We start from the raw sequence: 19,135 nt of genomic DNA on the forward strand, positions 1-19,135 counted from the left end.
TATTTCCCGTTATCATTTGTATACACATATTTTGTGTGCAGATATAGCGAAAAGCGGATATAGGGAACTAATGGCAGTTTCCCGATGTATTCGTTACTAGCTGTCTCGACTGTACTGCTAACCGTGTATGATGTGCTTTATTAACCTGGTACCCTTACGAAACTCACGTAAAAATAATTTCAAGGTCTTATTAAATGGCCGAGATCAGTAGGTATAGAAGCACAGTGAAAACAATATGTGTTCATAATAACTGTGTTGATGAGTACCCTATGACAAGCTATTTTGCCTTTTGGTTCCTAGTTAGAAAGTACCCATAATAATGCTTCGTATTTATGCATCGGCGTCGGAGTTCTTTATAAAAATTATGAGCGTAATTTTTCGCTCTAAATACAATGGCGGTCCGCCATTCTGACAATCACGCGTTGAAGATTCCTGAGCGCAGAATCTAGAGCGCTCATGCGACTACTCTGCCGAAATAAATGTTCTAGCATGAGGACCAAGCTGTGGCTCCGAATTATAGAACAACTAATACAATGTTCATAGCGTGTTTCTTCCAAAGCTACCCAAGGAATGTTTATCTATTGAGACTGTCTGAATAAGGTAAATGATATACGACTAAACTTGGTGAATTGCCTTTTTTATTGTATTAATCTCGCCTTGGTGTGGGTATTTTGTATTTCACAATGACGGGTTACACAATATCTTGCCTCCTAGTCTAGTACATGCAGCATGCAATCCGCATTTTACACCGGATTCATGTACGGAGAAAAAAAATTATGGACCACGAAACCACACTAGCACGAAGCGGGGCATTACATTTGTATTCATTCGATGCCATCAAAACGCCGCTGACTGCCTATGAAGGGCGGTGGATTGAACAGAAAAGACACAATGCTGAGTGGGTGTTGTTTGAAAGCAGCCATACTATGAAGCAGCAGTTTAGCTGCATTCTCTAGATAGCCGTCAGTGGCTCTTGTCAACATGTATGTCAGCAAGCAATACAAGCTGTTGTTTATGAAGTTTATCTTGGAAAATTTTCAGTTTTAGTACAATAATTTACATCAAGCTACAATTGTACCGGGGATATGTAGTAAAATTATCTTTTGCTAAAGATCTCAAAAGTTGTTTTTGCCGCGTTTTTTGGGAGGCAAGATTTGACTCGTCCATGTCTTGTTCGAAAAGATTGGAGTACAGTCCTATACACTTTTGTCTGTAGTCCATGTGTAAACTCTGCTTTCCTAAAAAAAGTCCCTTGTCTCGCACGATGACAGTGACACCAACTTTGCGCATGCCCGCGTCAAACTTCCCAAAAACCTTTTACTCAGAAGTGGACCATGCTGACGTCTCTGGCGATGTCTGTCTGAAGTACAGAAAAACTAAAATTGTTATGATACCTACTCTATATATATATCTGTCATCATCATCATCATCATCATCATCATCAGCCTATCTACGCCCACTGCAGGGCAAAGGCCTTTCCCATTATTCTCCAATTACCCCGGTACTGTGCCAACTGTGGCCAATTCATCCCCGCAAACTTATTGATCTCATCTGCCCATGTAACTTTCTGCCGCCCCCTGCGGCGCTTGCCTCCTCAGGGATCCACTCTGTTACCCTTAATGACCAATGGTTATCTTGCCTTCGCATTACATCCCTGCCCACGTCCATTTCTTCTTCTTAATCTCTACTAATTTGTCCTTAACACGCATTTTTCCCTGACAAAGTCCGCTCTCTTCTTGTCCCTTAATGTTACACCTATCATTTTCCGCTCCATTGCCCGCTGAGTCCTTCTCAATTTAAGTTGAACGCTCTTAGTGAGCCTCCAAGTTTCAGCCCCGTTGGGGAGTACCGGTAAGATGCAGCTGTCATACACTTTCTTCTTCAGCGACAATGGTAGGCTGCTATTCATTATCTGAGAATGTCTACCTTATGCACTCCATCCTATTCTGATCCTACTAATTATCTCTGCCTCATGGTTGGGATCTGGGGTAACAACTTGGCCTAAGTAGATATATTGGCTTACCACTTCCACTGCCTCGCCCCCTATCCCAAACCGCTGTACTGTCCTCAGGTTATTGATCATTAATTTGGTTTTCTGCATATTAATTTTCAGGCCCATGGTTCTACTCTGTTCGTCCAGTGCAGAAAGCATGCTTTGCAATTCGTCCCCCCAGTTCCTTAGCAAGGCAACGTCATCAGCAAATCTGAGGTTAGTGAAGTATTCTCCATTAACCCGTACTCCCACCTGTTCCCCAATCCAACGTTCTGAATACTTCTTGTAAACATGGTGTGAATAACATTGGAGACATTGTGTCTCCTTGTCTGACGCCCTTCCTTATAGGTATTTTACTGCTCTTCTTATGGAGGATGATGGCACCGGTGGACCCATTGTAGATATTCTCTAGTATTTTTAGATAATGTTCATCTACCCCCTGGTTCCGTAATGCCTGAAGGACTGCTAGAGTTTCGATCGGGTGAAATGCTTTTTCATAATCTGTGAATGCTATATATAGGGGTTCAGTATACTCCGCGCACTTCTCTATCACCTGATTGATCGTGTGAATATGGTTCATTGTTGAATAACATTTACGGAACCCTGCTTGTTTTTTAGGTTGACTGAAATCTCAGGCTGCAGAAATTCTGTTAGCGATTACCTTGGTAAGTACCTTGTAGACGACTGACAGTAAGCTGATCGGCCTGTAATTTTTCAAGTCCTTGATGTCAACTTTCTGATGGACTAGGATGATGTTCGCGTTCTTCGAACATTCCAGTAAACCTGCGGTCATTAAACATTGCGTATACAGGTTTGCCAGTTTTTTAAGTACAATTTCTCCGCCATCCTTCAAGAGGTCGGCTGTTATCAGATCCTCACCAGGTGCTTTGCCCCCTTTCATTTCTTTCAAAGCCTTCCTTACTTCTTCGGTCGTTACTGGTGGGATGTCTATCTTCTCTGAGCTACTTTATCGTTCGGCATTATCCTGGATGTCCCTGCTACTGTACAGATCCCTATAGAACACTGCAGTATGATCTACGCAAAACCTTAACAAAGCTACGTCCCCACACTGTGACACTGAGGTGGATTCCTGGTCACGCTGGAATCCCAGGCAATGAGGTTGTGCATAGCCTCGCCCGCGAACTTCTGCACCGGGCCCCTGGGATTCCCTGGCCTTATCCACCGACGTGGGACACTACTCTTCACTACAAACAAGAAATAAAGCTTCACTACACGAACATCAGAGAAACTCTTCGAACACTTCCCGTTCCAGACAGATCTCTAACAACCACGCAACTACGCATTCTTCGCCGCGTACAGTTAAATACCATCCTTAAACCCGCTCGTTCCTTCCTCTACCGTATCAGACACTCACCAGCATGTCCCAATTGACCCGAACCATACGCTGATTTAGAACACTGCATTTTCGCCTGCCCCATGGCAATTCAATCGCCACATTTTCCCCACCCACCTCCTTCAACGTGGCGGATTTGGCGAGCCTCGGACCAGCTCTCGGAACAGTTGGCGGTGGTTAACCTGGCGCGGGACATTCTCGACGCTTAATGTTTCGTTTGAATAAAGTTTTTTTCTCCTGCTGCTCCTCCTCGGCCACTGTGACTATTTTATCCCTATTTGTGATGACATTGCCTTGCTTATCTTTAAGTGCATACATCTGATTTTTCCCCACGCCAAGACGCCTCTTCACTGCTTTCAGGCTACCTCCGTTCTTTATAGCGTATTCGATCATTTCCATATTATACTTCCGTATGTCAGCTGTCTTACGCTTATTGATTAACTTCGAAAGCTCCGTTAGTTCTATTCTGTCAGCGGGGGTGGAGATTGTCATGGTTTGCCGTTTCCTAATCAGATCTTTCGTTCCCTGTGAAAGTTTACCAGTATCCTGTCTAGCCATCGTGCTCCCGACTTCTAGTGCACACTCCGTGATAATGCGTGTAAGGTTGTCGCTGGCTTCCTGTGTCGTAATCTCGGATTCCTCGTTAAAAGCTGAATATCGGTTCTCCAGCGCGATCCTGAATTCTTCTACTTTACGTCTTACTGTTAGCTTATTATTCGTCTTCTTTCGTACTAGCTTGATACGGTCCCTCCTCAAATCTAGCCTAATTCAAGATCTTACCATATGGTGGTCACTGCACCTTACCCTTCCGAGCACTTCCACATCCTTCACGACGCCAGGGTTATCGCATAATATGAAGTCTATTTCATTTTTATGGTCCCCATTCGGGCTCCTCCACGTCCACTTCCGACTCTCCCGTTTACAGAAGAAGGTATTCATTATGCGTAGGTTATTCTGTTCTGCAAACTCAACTAGTAGGTCCCCCCTGCTATTTCTACAGCCCAGACCATAGTTCCCAACTGCATTGTCTCCAGCCTGATTCTTGCCTACTTTAGCATTGAGGTCCCCCATAACTACGGTATACTGTGTTTTTACTTTAGCCATTGCCGATTCCACATCTTCATAGAAATGTTCCACTACTTGGTCGTCGTGGCTCGATGTGGGCGCGTAGCCCTGCACCACCTTGAGCTTGTACCTCTTATTAAGCCTAATTACAAGACCTGCTTCCCTTTCGTTATGCTATAGTATTCTTCTATGTGGCCAGCTATACTTTTATTGACTAGAAATCCCACTCCCAGTTCTCTTCTGTCCTCTAGACCACGGTAACATAGGACTTATCCAATTTACAGTAGCGCAAATGCTTCGCCTGCCCTCCTAACCTCGCTAAGCCCTATTAAATCCATTTAATGCCCTCTAATTCCTCGAACAACACCTCGAGACTTGCTTCGCTAGATAAGGTTCGCGCGTTAAGCGTTTGCAGGTTCAGATTCCATTGGCGGCCTGTCCGGATCCAGGGATTCTTAGCACCCTCTGTTGCGTCGCAGGTATGACCGCCGCCGTGGTCAGTTGCTTCGCAGCCGCTGGGGACTGAGGGCCGACGGTTAATTGGCGCATTTATGGGAGGTTGTGGCCGTTACTACACCAGGGTGGCCAATCCTGCACTGGTGAGGGAGTGCGTTACCGGCAATGGTCGCCGGGGTCTGGCAGCACCCCAAGCCCCTTGGTGCAATTCCATCAATACGCGGATTTTTTGTAATCCGGTGGGAATTGTCCGGTACTGGGATTCGAACCACGGTCCTTCTGCTCGCGAGGCGGATGCTCTACCTCTACGCCATCGCTGCATATATATCTGTGGAAAAATCTTCTGGCAAAAATCTTGTGGCAATTTTCTGACAGTAAAAGACTTCTGGCAAAAGCTGAGGACACCGAGATGTGATATCAGAAGTTCATCACAACGCACTTTGCGCAGCTTAGCGTTGATGGCACCACTCTTGTGAACGTTGTTAGAGAATAGCTTGCCCGTTTCTTAGGTAGACCGGAAATCGTACCCCCAGCTTTTGCCAGAAGACTTTTACTGTCAAGTGCAAAAGCAATCAAATCCACTCAGCTGCATACAAATGGTAGTCATTAGACATTTTTCTTAGTCACCAAAGTGAGTCAAAGGTTTCGACCGAACTAAACAGTATTCCTCAGAGAAATTACAACGCTATTGTTCCTACCATTGCCAGTTGAGGGAAATAAATACCCGTCTTTTTTTGAAGCCACATGCCTCACCATACCGCACTCCTCCTCCGATGACGCCGGTAATGTTATCCTTCTATCGCCGTCTTTTTCCGTACTAACTAGGGCAGTGTAAGTGCTGACTTTTCATCTCTTCCTCCGTACCGGAACCCATTTAGCGGTGGCGCTATTGCGGTACACGCATTAGACAGAGCGGCGCTGTTAGTTTGCCTCGCAGACCGTGTGAAAGGCTTCAACATACTGCTGTCGTCCGCCGCAGACTGAACGTGATGGAGGAGCGTTACTCTTTTCACCGTCTTCTTCGAGCGACAGACCCGAGCGGAAGTGCCGCCACGATATTCTTTCGGCGAATCCACTATGGCTGCCGCTTAATCCATTACCTCGTCGACACGGTGCAACGATACACGCGTATTTTGCAGCTAGAAAGCCGGCCAAGGCAATCAAATCGCCTATCAGTGCATATACACCGAACGTCAGTGCTCTCAGTCAACGCGTAAAAACACGGAAAGCCTGTACGCATCACAGCAGCTTTCCCCAATCCCGGGAAACAGAAACAAGTTGGTGAAGTCTTTTAAAACCTGGTGGCACTTGATGAAGCGAGCCGTGAAGTTGATGTAAGTGCTTTAATCTATCCTTACGTCGAATGCCACTTCTTCACGGCTTATCCACCTGCACTGAGCAGAACGTTTTTTTTGTTATTTCCTCGCTGAAATATTGACTTTTATAAAACTAACCAGTTTTTCAAACAAGATACTTAAAAGAAAATCAGCTGTCTTCACAGATTTTTATTTTTATGAAGAGAAGTAAATAGTAGAGTAGAAAATTGCCTTCCTCTCAAAACATTACTTACATATAAATAAATAATTTGAATGATTGAGAATTTCTACCATCTGTAATGAAGTGCCATAACAATGAAGTTTTCCCCTGGAAAGTTTTTTTAGGTTCATAAAGTAATTCGTTTTCACATGCTCGAGAGTAGTCTGAAATAATAAGATAATGTGGATGCATGCTGTTTTTCATTGTTGACATAAATTTCCCGGCATATCTGCCTATTTTTGTTGATTGGAATAAATGTTTTTATTTTGATTACGAGTCTCAATGTTTTGCTATTAATGGCAAACTGGATTTCATTAGGGGTATAGTCCAACGATGTACCACCTGGGAATTCACAAACTGCATATTTTAAGAGCAGAGCTGTTTAGGTTTAATTTTGGTTTGTTCACGCTTCCAAAAAATACCAAGAGAACTCCTCCGGGGAGGTGCTCCCGACCCGACCTTTGCCCAGCCGTGTAGGCGGAGCCAGGTAGGAGGTCATTGGGCGCGCAGGCACCTCTCGAACTTCATGAACTCTCTACCCAGTGTTCGTGGCATGATCTCTGGCATTCTGCTCCTCTCAACGTTCACGTGCGTTCGCGCCTGAAGTGGGGAGTACAGACGCCGAGTTCGGGAATGCGGGTGTCGTCGGTTCCAGCGCGTGTAACGCAACCCACTTCTGGAGAGATGTGGAAGCTATCGGAAAAAACGATGCGGGACAGCCAGTCATGGCGACGTTTCAGCGGCTAGTTCGGAAATTCATGTGAGGTGCAACAGTCGGGTCTCCGACGAAGGAAGAGGGGCCGCCGGCTCTGCTAATTTTCCAGTTTTGTACCACTAGTGCTGGCTGCACCAAGTTTTTTTAAGGCGTAGCGTTAAGGTTCACGTGTCACTAAGGAGGCTTTGGCCATGACCAAAAAAAATTGGCTTGAGCGAAAAGCCCGTACAGAGGTATCGCGACGACGACTGATATACCGTAATGGTGGCAAGGAATCTAAGAAGGCCTGCGAGCAGACGCAGGAAGTTTTTTCCGCTCGCTGGCGCCGCTAGGGGTGTAACAACGTCAGTAATGTGGTGTAATTTGTCGTAGCAAAATATAACGCGATGAGATCGGGGCTCGACAACGCTGAAGTGTATGTATATACTTACAGGATTCAACAACTGCAAGTGTGATTTATGCAACAAACTTCTAAATTACTCACATATCTAAAAGGAAACCTAAACCAGACATCACTTAAAAATGAAATATAATGGATATTGCGGTAATGAAAAAAGCCAGAAATCAGAGTTTGGGTAGAACTTATGACACACGTTAGAGAAAATGGCTGACGACTCGGGTAAGAAACGCAGCCTGTTTCTTGAGACAAAAGCACCAATAAAATCTGATTATGACTTGGAAAGGAAGTAAGCGAAAGGACATTTTTCTTGAGAATATAAAAATCGTTATATAATAACAAAGAGCTACTGTGGAGCAGGCGATTTATGATTAATAGTTTTAACCAGCTTCTGGAGAAGTTACAGGGCACGTAATCTTCCTCCCTTGATCTCAGACTGTGTGCCTATAACGCCTAATTGAGTTTTCAGAGAATTTATATGTAAGGGTATATTGACGTCGATGCTAGTATTAGTGGCGGAATCATCTCTGAGCCTCTCACGGCAGCATCGGCCCTGGCCGATTTCTGTCAATGGGTACGTAATAATACTTCGGGGGTTTTCTGCGCTCGTCCTGTCTCTTCTTTTCCTTGTCCCGTCCGTATGCGCAGTTTTACGTATAGGTACGGTGACCCAACTAGCCCAACAAATGCATTACTTTAATTCTGGGGATATTTTGACGTACAAAACAAACTTGAGGATTTGTATAGCCGTGACCTACTCAGTGCACTAGACCTTGTTTTTTTACTGACCTTCCTGCGTGGGGTTTTTTTGAGCATGGTATGTTCTTGTCTCTGTGTTTTCTTCCGCAAGTGCGAAGGGGGTGTCTACAGCATGAATACCGCCGAAGTCTCTGATATGTTCTTGTTGCTACACAGTTAAGAGTTGTCTTTTAAATCTCAGTCCCCGAGGCTTGACTAAAAACTTGCGCATTTTTGCGCGGTGTTTATTTCATGTGCTAGCAAAACGACCAGTAGAGTATCAGTTCAGGCAATTAACGTTTACCACTCAAAGCCTGACATGATTTATGTTATGTTTTATTCCTTTCCCACGATTTTGCTGAGCTTATTTTCAAATTCCAACCACGGAGTTTCATTTTCGAACGACAAAGATGTGGTTTGTTTGTATTACTATTCATTGCTAACTGTATCGTTGATACATTTTTTGTTTGATTTTACTTTGCTGACAAAGCTGGCTGTATCACACTGTCATCCACACAATCAGGTTTTTGATTTTCTTGAATTGCATCGACTTGAACGCCATGGCTACGAACAAGGACGTTAGAATACTTCAATCTGGCAATACAAGTTACAATTTGCCTGTTATTGCGAAAGCAATGTTTCCTCTATAGACACAAGAACGGTCAAGATAGCAAGAGGGAGAGATTCAAAAATCGACATATTGCGAAATCGTCAGAATATGAGATCGCAAGTTCTACCGAATACCAAGAAACTTAAAAAAAAACCCTGTCCGCGTGCTTTTCTTGTTTTCTCGTTGCTTTTGTACGTGTCTACTGGAGGCCCCCTGCTGGCGGTCCCCACCTGGCGGCGCTCCTGAGAATCTTTATTCTTTATTAAAAAAAAACCTTACAGGCCCCAGGACAGGGCATTGGGTAAGGGGGGAAATCGGGAAAGCACACGACAGATAACTTACAGTTTACAGGCAGGGTCAGTGCAACAACAAAAAATATAAACAAAATGGAATATTTCGCAATACAGGGTGAGGTAAATTTGAAGATACACCATTTGCTGACTTGAACATGGCGAAAGAGAGATACATTTGCAACAAATAAAGGACAAGAACAATATAAATCGCCGTAATATAAATCGTCCTAATCAGGTCCAGGAGCGGACTCCACCGTGGCGTACTTATCGTCGTAACTGCGTAGTTGTTGTGGTACGGCCGAAAGGAGATCCAAAGATGAAAAAGCGATGGTATAACGAGTTTTTATGCGTACCATTCCCCAAAGCACTTCGCTAAAGACTACCTTTGCGGTTTTCTACCTTTGCGGTTTGCAGCCACTTGCTTTTTCATTACAATAAAGCCGCATTGCATGCTGTCGGTGTACTTTCTATCGCCGCGCTTCCCCAGCGTTCTCTGCTCGAACTTCTACCTGCCCTTTTCAGATATGTGCTAGGTGCTAAGAATACCTGTTAGGTGATAATTATGTCGAGATACATGTCTGAAATGAAGCCTTGATTTTGGTTATCTTGGAAAATCATTTTTTTTACTCCATGCTTAAGCGGGCCTCAAATGCGCATCGGGGCGGCCGGCCCACGCACCGCTCGATGTGCTTCACGGTCAAGTTGGTTAATGCCAAAACTCCCGTAGCTTCGAGTGTTCCAAGCAGCGCATGCTGCGTCTCCTCTGTGTTCACTTTTTGCGTACGTGAGGATCTAGTTAGTGGTTTCCCGGAAGTAAGTTTTGCATGTTCGAAACACCCGCAGTGATCCGCGCGCCTATTAACCAACTAGTAAACTAGTAGGTTGTTGTACATACTATTATTTAGCGAATGTCACGGACGCCTGTACTCAAACTAGTCGTAGCTGGGTCCGAAAGCAGAGAATTACAAAATTGCGAGAAAAATTGTACCGGAAACTGAACTTGCGGCTCTGATGTCAAGCAATTTAAAACACAGCCCGGTTGCATAGAACCTGAATTAAACCGCAGCTACCCAACGCCCTAGGCCTTATGCCACGGCGTAAGATATGATGGTTACATACCCGCTGCGGTGGCTCTGTGGCTAAGGCGTTGCGCTGCTGAGCACAAGGTCGCGGGTTCGATTTCCGGCCGCGGCGGCCGCTTTTTTGATGGAGGCGAAAAGCAAAAACGCCCGTGTGTACGAGATTTCGGCGCACGATAAAGATCCCCAGGTGGTCAAAATTAATCCGGAGCCCTCCACTACGGCGCGCCTCATCGCCTGCGTTGCGTCGGCGCGTTAAACCCCATAATCAATCAATGATGGTTACATGATGGTTACATGATGGTCTTTGATGGTGGCTACAACATTGCCGCCGACCAAAATCGCGGCGAGATGTGGACTCCCAAAACTCTCCATCCAGCGAACAAGCGCACGAACTAGCATGAACAAGCGCACGAAAACTAGTACGAACAAGCGCAAACCTTGTTCGTGCTAGTTAGTTGAATACAACGCATTACTCATCACCTGTCGCCACAACTTTCTTGTTATATTTTTTCATTCCTTTCTTTGCAGGATTTGCGTGGGGAAGCTTTTCACTACTCAAGGGCAAGGCATTGTATAGCTACAGCCGTTGCAGATGGCGTCTCGAGCTTATTGGAAAATTTAGGAGGTCTGTTCGAGTTAAATCAGCAGCACCTGCAGAAAAACGTATTTCCTTCACCGGATCACCTTTACTGGAGCTGCTAGAGCACCCGGTTAGATCCTATGAGAGAATACAGCCAGCTGCCCATAAACGGTCGACTTAGGTGCAGTCCATCCCTGAAAAACAACAGAAACACTGATTATTACATACTAAGTTGTACTTAAGCGTGCGTTACGTTTGCAGAAAATTCCTACAAATTTTTCAACAGCTCCGCTCGCCTTCTTTTAACTATACACTTACAACAATGAAAGCTCTGGTCTCATTAGACCAGAGCTTCCATGTTAACTCCAATTTTTATTGTTTGCTTGAAATAATTCACTTTTCTTTTTGCCATTGAATCATCCGTAACACCCACAGCAAAGTCACCAATTTTTCAACGCTGCTACAGCATCAGACTACAATAAAATTTTAAGAATAATAAATGATTCTGCATATTTTACGCCTACAAGATGAAGCATATTGAAGGAACGTGGTTGCTGCGGTAGCCCAAGGAAACATGTGTGGCAACGGAGTTACAACTTCATGCGTTAAGCGTGAAAAAATATTTTACCGCTAAAGTACTGGATGAAAATATTTCAAAGTGTAATTTTTGGCATTGCAGCCATATTTCGGTGTTCCTAATTAATATATCCCTTCGGCTTTCAGCTGTTACAAAGATTGTGATTTGTTTGCACTATTGCCAACGACGAGTTGCGAAGTTGTAACTGATCCTACAAAAACTTATGCGTATTGGTGAAATATCAATAATTTCACAATTTACGATGACAGCTGCCCCAAGGTAGGTTGCTTTTTTTAAACGCATACAACTTAAAATTACAAAACGCCTACAACTCAAACGGACCGCTTTGAATAAACGCTTTTGGTTGGTGTATTTGCTTCTTAACTCAAAATTATGCGTGTGTCCAAAATTTAGTAGCGTAGCAGATGTTGTAACTGTTTTCATAATGATTATTTACCCTTAAAACGGCATGGAACAAGTTCTGCAGGAGTACTTTGGAAAAACGCGACTGCTCCGAAAAAAATCTTGGCGCCAGAATGCTTGAAAACTTGCACGCCTTGGATGGCGTGTAACTGACTCCGCAAAGCGCCGCCACAAAATGCATGGCAACGGCAACAAAATGGCCCCGCTGGTATACCTCCCTTAAAGGGACACTGAAGTGATATGTAGACATTGCGGGATTACTAGCGCAAATTGTAGTCCGGAGTCCCCAGGCCATGTTTCGACCACTCTAGGCGCGTTTACGCGATTTCATTTAGTAGAAAAACTAATTCGAAAATGCTGTCCTCCTCTCTTTACGCTCGCCCATTTTGTGTGGCGTTTTCGTGTGACGTCAGGAGGGGATGAGCTGGCAATTGGCTGCGCCACGGCTGCGCTACTGCACGGCTCCCCGGCCGACAGAGTCAGTCGACCCAGCGTTTCGTCCGCCGGCCGCCGGCAGGGCGTCGCAATCAAGGAGATTAAAAAAAATTGCTTGGTCGCAATTCGTTCGCTTAGTTGAAACGAAGCCAGGACACGTTTGTGAATGGAAGAATGTGCCTTTCTTTACTTGGTTTGTTTGTACACTGTATCTAGTTCCAAGTCAAGTTCGCTTCACACAAGTGCTGCACAAGCGCACATGCGACGCTTCGCTGACTGGTACGCCAGTAGGAAAATATAAGGCCTCTTGAAGGCGGGAGAAGAGTCAGCGAAGTCAATATAGGTACTAAGGAAATAAAATCAACTGATATTTTTACCGTACAGCGTAAAACTAGGGCGCGGGAAGCACTTTTTTGCGCTGGGCGAACAAGCACAGCGGTCAGCAGCACGACTACGCATCTGCGAACGCTTTTCCGTCTACGAAATGCAATTGCTAGACGTGAGCTACTGTGGAAACTCGGGCGACGCTTACTGCACGATCGCAGTACAACAAATAGTCACCTAAGCTGCTTGAAATGCCGAAACTAAATGAAAGTGTAAACCGGTTGTACAATATATACCCTATATTAGCAAGGCCTTCGCGTCCCGCTCCGTGGCTCAGTAGTCTGGGGCGCTGGGTATGTCACTGCAAATGTTTTGCAAGTCACGAGTTCGAATCCCCGCGGGTACGTGCTTTTTTTTTTTGTAAGTTAACTTTTTTGTTTTCCGCCGATGTTTTCTATATTTAGTTCACCTTTTTTTGGGCCGCAACGTTCATGGCTACACGAACTAGTTCACAAAACGCGCGCAGGCTGGCGCATGCATGGCGCGCTAGCGAGTTCTCGTTGGCGTGCTGTTGCCATAAGCACCGACTGCTTGCAGGCAGTGGACACAGGCCAGAATGAACAGACCCTTGGCCTGGTGCGAACACGCTTTTTACGATACAGGCATGAGGGAGGCAAGCTCCAATTATGGGGGAAAAGCGCATGACATTTGGGCGTCTACGGGTACGCGGAGGGTGTTCATGCACTGCGTAGGTTTCGGCTAGTGAATGCTACGATTCCAAGCCGTCCTAGGAGGCTTACCTTTATGCATTTTTACAGCTGACAACATGGCAGAAGCGCGGTACGATGATTACTGATTCATTGAGAATGCCCATCCAACAACGCCACCGGTTGTATTTTACAGAACCGAAACCAAAACCGAAACTTGTTTGGTTGCTCACCTTGGGCATCGTCCAATCACGGTGCCCGCTCCTCCTAACGTCAAAGCTTTAGTTGGTGCGGCCGCCGCAAACCGCGCATGGTAGTTTTTCTTCTTTCGCGCTTTGTAAAATAATTACCGATGTGTCAATCGTCAAAACGATGAAAAGTGTGCTAATTTGAGCCAGTCTACACAGTGCAAGCAAAAACGGGAGCTTGACAAATTCACTTCAGTGTCCCTTTAAGTCTTCCAAAAGTAACGTACCTTGAAAAGGTGAACTTCCCAAAAGTGGTGATACTTGTTTGATTGACTGTGGGGTTTAACGCGCAGACGCAATGAAGGCGATGAGGCGCGCCGTAGTGGAGAGCTCCGGAATCATTTTGACCATCTGGGCATCTTTACATGCGCCACAAGGCCGTTCGCCTTCATCAGAAAAGCAGCCACCGCGGCCAGGAATGGAACTCGCGTCCGGGTGCTCAGCAGCACAACGCCTTAGCTACTGAGCCACCGCGGCGGGTAAATGTGTTTACAGTACTTTATTACCGGTAACCATGGTAGTTATTGGGCGGATAATTTTTCCTTGTTTGAGAGTAGGTTTCGTTTACACCGTAATTCAATCTCACACTTGGCGAGATATATCAACCGGCATGTACGGCTGCTGGGTACTCGAATGGCACCAATAGCGACCGCGAAGGAAAAAAGATAAGCAGTCAGGAGAGAAGCGCCGAGATTTATAGACACAAGTCGTACGTGAACTCTCCACATAGAGTAGGTATTTAAAACAGTTCTCTCCGGTTGGAAAGCTACAATAGAGCAATAACTTGAAAACTCTCATGAAAAACAGAAATTAAGTCTCCACCGTTTCTGAAACAGCTTAGCTTGTTCCTCAGAGATGTTTGGCCTTGTTGCAGTGAATTCTCAAAGTCGTTAGCCAGAGGATTTACTTACAAAGTCCGTCACTGCGAAGAGCAGACCGTACGTGTTCACAGACAAGGAAGGTCTGTGGGAAAAGATTTTTTGATGTTCTCTGAGCCGGTCACGACGCAAGTAGAAGCCCTTTCGTCCAAATTGTCCTTGCTTTCGAGATTGCCCGTTGCATCAACGTTTCTTTTCTAATTTGATGTTTCGCAGTGGTAGGCCTCGGCGCGGCACTCTTTGATTTCTCTCCCGTTCTCTTCCAAAGTTTGCCTTATACGTTTCGGTAATGTTTTTTGTCTCGCAAATCAAGGATGTACTGGACCGCGCGCACTTCGCCACCTATATAAGACGGGGTATACCCTCATCTGTCTCACGTTCTTAAGGCGGCGAAGGAGGTCGTTAAACGTGCATCAAAGCCCTTGCACGAAGTGCGCCGGCTATTTTTTCAATATCAGAGTGGAACCCTTACCTTATCCTTGCGCGCATAGAACAGGTCCTACTTTCAGATACATGTATGTCAGCATTTCGTAGAAATTTCCAACTCTTTTTCTAAGCTGTGGGCGACAGATGAAATGGAGCTTGCGTGATAACCGTTTTCTTGAAATTTAAAAATTGCACGAGGGTCTTCGTTGTGGCGTTCAGAGTTTTAATACCAAATGGCCCGGGATGCGTGGTTGAATTCATACCATGCTGGACTCCCTATGCTTTCTTTATGCCTTTCTCGTGTTGCTGTACGTTGGTACATAATAAACAACCAGTCGCCTTCACCGGAGCATTCTACTAGAACGAAGAATGTGGTTGCAGAAACAAAACTGACCAAATTAGAAACCGGTAAGAATTTTCAAGTGATTATTGCAAGGCTGTTTTTGCTGCTTCATTTCTAGGCATGCAGAATGACAAATAATGCCCACAATTCGGTTTACAGGAGAGCTTCAACTTCGCGTTTCTAAAACGTTTTCACTGAATCGTAGAATCCGCATTCCTCCCGCTATCTTAACACATGTATGTTTTATAATTGCCCTGTAATTTCTAGGTATATGCGTCAGACATACATCTTTAGCCATACAATCGCGCTGCCAATTCGGAGACTTCAAACGTGAAAATAGAAATTTGAATTAGTGTAAAAAAGACGCTAGTTAACCGATAATTAACAGTTAACAGGTAACGACACACAGCTTATATGTACCTCCCTCATGGATCTAACTTGCGTAACGCCTATGTTTTATGAGTCTTGTAGGTTACAAATAGCGTCTCTGTGACATAGGATCGAACGGGATAATGAGGTTATGCTTTCGAATCGCTGAGCCGAAATTACGGCGGCTCGCTGCGTTTCCTTGCAGACCAAATGCACACGTGTTCTGATGATTGCGTATGCGCGCAATCGGCTACCCTGCGTATAAAGAGGGTTTTTGTGTTTTTCATATTACGTTACTAATGACAGCCATACCAAGAATACATCGGCAAACCCATCACATCCTAATGCAGCGTCCAAGCAAGCTCTATGTGAAAAATACAGCGCGTATCCGCTGAAGCGCCGCAACAATCAATAGAACGGTGGAGTAAGGTTCACCGCGTTGATGCAGCTGCACGTTTTCCGCGTTCCGCATGCAGTGTCATGCAAGAGGTGCACGCCCAAAGTAAACCAGGCGTGCTCCAACAGCGACCATTAGGGGAGCGTCCTCTAACGATCCATTTATTTTTGCAGCGTGCTGACCCGTTGAGAATTTTCTGGATGACCTGGCGGTGCACACAGGACCCCGTATACATTACAAGTAGCGGAAAGGCGGATGTTTGTGACTGCGGCACACGTTTGCCTAAAAGTTGTGCTCAGCGAAAAATATCAACTACGCTTGACGGTCGTGTACCTGGCCATTCTGTTCAAACCACAGGTCCCCTATTCATTCTACTAGCGTTCGTAGTAATATGAGAAAAATAAAGCGGGGAAAAAGTGGGTACCGTTGTTTAACGTTCAAACGTTCGGTCGTCATTACAAAGTTTTCGTTTTGGCGCCGCAGCAGCTGATGACCGGTAAAATACCCTGTTCTACTTTTGGAACTTGTGAAGGCAATTGTATGCCCGTTGCTGTGCCTTTGTCACGAAGCGTGGCTGCTACACTCTGCAGAAGCATTACAGAACCACGCAAAAGAGTGCTCCTTTTTTCATCGTATAAACGAAGTCCAGCTCCATAAATTTGGGATTACGTTTACTAAGGGGGCGTCCACTTAACCGATTTCTAGAATCCTTAACAGTACTTCCAGTAATCGGTGCCACAAGCATGAAAACTGGAAATACTGGGAGAAATTTTTAGAATCTACTGTGATATAAATTGTTCTCTAAATATTTACGAAGCACAAGGCGAACAATACAGCGATTTAACAAACTTAACAAAATAACCAGGCAATAATTCTCGTACAGCTGCAGCCCAATTTTAGTTCTTTTTAAGCTCCGATAACTGTCCGGCATTTTTTTTTTCTTTTCCCTCGTCGATTTACGGCAGCGACCCGGCAACACCTTGTAGCGACTCAAGGCTGTTCTTTCGTGTCGGCGGCCAAGATCGCAAGCGCCCTTAATAGAAAGTTACTTTCGAGCGAATGGCCGTTAAGAACCTTTTAGTTGTTATTTGGAACGCGCGTTGTTCACTTGCGTAACTCTGTCGAGAAGCGCATTCATAAATTGGTGACCCGGAACTCTGCTCCAGCCTCCGGAGTGTTGCTAAAACGGTACTATGACTTCACCGTCCCCGACAGACGCCATTCGGACACTTTCCTCAGTCAACAATAAGGTGCCTCCCTTTTGGACTGCGGACCCGCCCTCTGGTCCATACAAGTGGTATGGGAGTTCGCAGCAGAGCTTACGAAATACCTCTCGTATGATCACCTTATTGAATAGCACTGCGTAGCCAGCAGTTTCCCTCCCGCCGTAGCCGTTAAAATAACAAACCTTTTGTTCGCACCGCCTACCGAAAATGCATATGCTACGCTGAAAGAAACCCTCTTGCGGCGAGATAAGGTCCCTCGAAGCACAGCGACTGCAACACTTGATGCGGGGCATGCAATTCAGCGACAATACTCCAAGTCAGCTTTTGCGTCACATGCAGCAGTTGCTCGGCGAGAATAACTGCTCTAGACGGTGCATTCCTACGAGAACAGTATTGTCGTCTCTGCGGCTGAGCAGTAAAATCTACCCGTGGTCTCCGAGTTTCCCGACCGGCTTCTAGCGATAACCACGCTGACACCCGTGGCTGCCGTTCAAACAAAACAGTCTCGAGACAAACTTCAAGAAATACGCGACGTGATTTGTCGACTGACGTAAACAGTATAAGCTTGAAGCACAAGCACACTGGTACAAGCATTAACTGCGCTAAAGACGCCGCCATCACAACCTTAGTACCAGAGTATATGCCTTTATCATAGACAGTTCGGAAATGCCGCGGGTAAATGTCGTGCACCCTTCACGCACTCGCGATACTGCCGCTGCAAGTACTGAGGGCAACCACTGCTTCTACGTTGCCTTCAAGTCGTACTTCCAGATTTCGTTTCTTAGTCGACACATGCGCCTAGGTGAACGTGATATTGGCGTCACATATCAAAAGAAAGAAACCTAGCGCATCACCACTGGAAGCTGTCAATAACACTTTCATAACAACACATGGCGATATTGTGGTTTGGGAGTACCGTCAACTGCGTATTCATAGCTGCTGATGTCAAATCATCCATACTAGGCACAGACGTTCGGCAATATTTCGGTCTGTTGGTAGACGTTCGCAACAAACAGCTTCAAGATCCTGTTTCTCGTGGAGTGGTTCAAGGCAAGTCATGTCCACACCTTCCTTTCAGTCCCATCTTGTTCAGTACATGTGGGGAGGTGTACTTCGCGGCTACATAACAAGCGTTCCATGAGCTCACTCAACAGCCGCAGGCGTTCCCTGAAGTGAAGTGCAGTATCCCGCATCACATCAAAGCCACTGGCCCACTGCTGTACGCGCGACCACGGCGCCTTTCACCCCAGCAGCTGCAGCTGACCCAACAGATGTTTGCCCACATGATGGAAATCGGAATAGTCCGCCCTTCCTCCCGCCCATATGCGTCACCTCCTAACACAGCGATTGGGGCCCTTGAGGGGACTAGGGAGCACTGAACCGGGTGACCGTGCTATACCATTACCCAGTGCCGAACAATCACATATCCTCCTTCCTGAATTTTCTTTAAAATACGTATGGTACGAGCATATCACAGGATACCCGTAGCACCAGAGGATATTCTGAAGACCGCCAAAAAAACGCCGTGTGGAATGTTCGAATTTCTACGTATGCCTTTCGGCTTACCACGTATTGCTTTCTATGTATACGCCTTTTGGCTTCGCAATGCAGGCCAAACTTTCAAAGGTTCATAGATTACGTTGTCCGGGGCCACGACTTTTGCAAGGTTTGCATCGATGATCGGATGATTGCTATCAACACTCCTGATAAGCACGATAAACATTCGCGCTGCGTAATTCAGCTACTGACAGGGCACGGCATCGTTAGGAGTACAACGACAGCACGACAAGGTTGAAACAGTACGGCGTGTACGCCATGTAAACAGCTCGTATGATGTTGGTACATATCGGCGAGCCAGCAATGTGCTTATGCTTGTAATAGGGGCTGACAGTGCTACGGAAGACCTCAGTATGGATAATAATTTTGCTGAGTCAATTGAGGTACGCAGTGTTGTAAAGGCTGT

This window comes from Haemaphysalis longicornis, unplaced genomic scaffold (assembly GCF_048455015.1).
Source record: "Haemaphysalis longicornis isolate Haplotype H1 unplaced genomic scaffold, Haemaphysalis longicornis Haplotype H1 scaffold_74, whole genome shotgun sequence".
NCBI lineage: Eukaryota > Metazoa > Arthropoda > Arachnida > Ixodida > Ixodidae > Haemaphysalis > Haemaphysalis longicornis.